We start from the raw sequence: 2081 nt of genomic DNA, 5'->3' as shown, positions 1-2081 counted from the left end.
ATATATATATATATATATATATATATATATATATATATTAAAATGCTATATATTTAATGTAAATCTTAGTGTTGACTTTTGAAAACTTACTTTAAATGAATGGATTAAACTAATGCAAATTTATAATTAATTTTTACATCCATTTTTTATTAAAGCAATTTAATATCGATTAACCCAATGTTAATGTTTTTATTTTAAAACTGATTGTATTTAGTGTTGGTTAATTCAATGCTAAATGTAATATATTTAATTAATATTAATTTAACTTTCATACCGAGACACTAATGACAATAATTTCAAAAGATAAATGTTTTTTTAGTGCTTTTGTAATCATGTTCAACAGAATTCAATACAAATAAAAAAAAAGTTAAATATGTTTTTGTCCCTTAACTTTCATCGAAAATTAGAATTAGTCCCTTTGTGAAAGTTTTGAAGAAGGACTATTTCCAATTTTCACTGAAAGTTAAGAGACCAAAAACATATTTAACCTATAAAAAAATACAGAATAAATAAATAAATAAATGAAGTGTGAGATCATAATTTTAATGTGGTGAACGAAGGAAATCAATATCAAAGAAAAAAGTATTGTAGATAAAGAAATATGATTGAAAATGAATGGAATGGGTATTGAAAAGTAAGGGATAAAAATTGTGTTTAACTTGTTAAATCAAATTCATGGATTACAACATTTTTATCATCTTTGTATCTTTAGATTAATAATTTACACTTTTATTATTTATCAATGCACGAATTCATAGAATAGAAATAAAATTAGAAATGACTAAGTTGATATTACTTTAAATAAATATTATTAGGGTGGACCAAATCAATATTAATCTAAATAAATAGATTTAATGTTAATATAATTATTTAAAAAAAATTAAAAATGATTACTGTCAGTTTAAGTTGACTAGATCAACTTTACTTAACAACCAATTTACCACATTTTTATAGAAAGTGTTGATTGAACCGAACACATAACATAAAGTTAAATTTAAAAATTAATTTTGCAATCTTTTTCTTGAAAGAAAATTGACCTCTTAAAACCTTATTCAATTCTAATAACTTTATATTTATGAACTAATATAATCACATCAAAAATAATTTACTATGTAACTTAATTTACCTTTGACATATAAATAACAAATCTAACATGTACGCAATAAATTTTTTATAACTAAATGATAAATATTTATATTCACTAGTAAAAAAATAGTCTTTTAACGTGTCTAATACGCTTTGGTTTTAAAAAAACTGAAGCATATTAAAACACGGTGGCATTTTCGTAATTAACGTGAACTTATACTACAGTAACGAAGGGCATTACCGAAGGCCAAAAACCTTCGGAAAAGTTCAAAAGCCGTCGGTAAAGACCAATTATCGAGGGACTGGCGACGGTCCAAAAGCCCTCGGTAAATACGTCGTCGCTATTTTTACCGAGGGCTTTTGACCCTCGGTAATTATAGAGGGCTTTCGCCCTTCGGTAATTACCGAGGGCTTTCGCAAGCACAAGTACCTACAATGTAATGTTCACAACATACACAGACCTACATAACAGTTTCAATCCACAAACAAACCTACCTATATATTGTCCATCCCAAAATCTCACGTTCATTGATGAAAAATCATAAAGTATTAACATTATCATCATAATGTATTGACATCCAATATGTTCTAACAATATCATAATAGTAATATCATCCAATTCTAAGCAAAAATAAATGTACCAATATCATAATATACAAACATCTAAATGTACTAAAATCACTATGATCAATAACAAAATGAAACTAAAATTGTACAAAGTCTTCATCTTCATCATCATCAGGCTCATCTGTAGATGGTTGGACTTGTGTGGGCTGGACTGGTGTGGGCTGGACTGGTGACGGGGAGGGTCGTGGCTGGGTCGGAGGGACAGTGGAAGGAGGATCTGAAGTTTGAGGCAACGCTCTCATGACCAGGGACTTGAAGCTTGAAAACTCGTCTCTCAAGTGAGTGTATTCTTCTCTCAAAGCACGGTTTTCCTGGTCACGTTGCTCTAATAGCTGTGTCAAGCGCTGGATGGCCTCGTCAGCAGAAGG

The sequence above is a fragment of the Vigna radiata genome, unplaced genomic scaffold (genome assembly GCF_000741045.1).
Source record: "Vigna radiata var. radiata cultivar VC1973A unplaced genomic scaffold, Vradiata_ver6 scaffold_137, whole genome shotgun sequence".
Lineage (NCBI taxonomy): Eukaryota > Viridiplantae > Streptophyta > Magnoliopsida > Fabales > Fabaceae > Vigna > Vigna radiata.
Note: the sequence above shows the minus strand (reverse complement) of the source record.